Raw genomic sequence first — 816 nt, 5'->3', positions numbered from 1 at the left:
GTTTGCAATAATTCTTATTATTTTCTTTTGTAATCGGAAAAGGGGTAACAGATGGGTTGGGTAAGTATTACACCAAATGGGTATGCAATAACCTAGAATGGCTAAGACATGAGCATCATATATGATTTTCAAAACATAACGAGGCATGTGATCTTTAGTCTTATAGAGTAGGGCAATTATTCTAGATAGTTTAAGGCACATATTTGATATATGAGGTTTGAATGTTAGTGAGTCATCAAAAGTGATCCCTAATAGTGTATGCTGGGTTGTTCTTTTTATTATACTGTAATTGTAAAATAATGGAGGTAGAGATTGTGTATGTTTGTTGGTGAATAGCATATAATAAGTTTTATTTTGATTTACTGTTAATCTATTGCTCACACACCATTTATATAAGATATCCATTTATGGAAACAGAGGGACAGAGGTAGTGTAAAGTAAATAGTAGTAGACAGTATAATGATAGTAGATAGTAATAGTGACCTTAATGGTGTTACTATTACAGTACCAATACTATTATTAGTAGTGTTTGGCGGGCTTTTCGTTATCATATATTTTTGCATTTGAGTTGCTTCTTTTAACGCAAAAAACTTATTACTGTTGTTACTGTTTCGTTCATGATGCTGTTACCACGTGTTGCATTATTTTTACCATCGTTACTATAATTATACTTGTTATTGCACCTTACACGTATTAGCTTTATTAGCCTGCTGGCGTGAATGTGGCAGAATGAAATATTATACATGAGCGTTTCTTTGTACTGAACCGACTATGTAATATTTAATTTATTGCATATGTAATTTTAGAGATTGCAAG

Source organism: Eriocheir sinensis, unplaced genomic scaffold (assembly GCF_024679095.1).
Source record: "Eriocheir sinensis breed Jianghai 21 unplaced genomic scaffold, ASM2467909v1 Scaffold216, whole genome shotgun sequence".
NCBI lineage: Eukaryota > Metazoa > Arthropoda > Malacostraca > Decapoda > Varunidae > Eriocheir > Eriocheir sinensis.
This window is presented reverse-complemented; position numbering follows the sequence as displayed.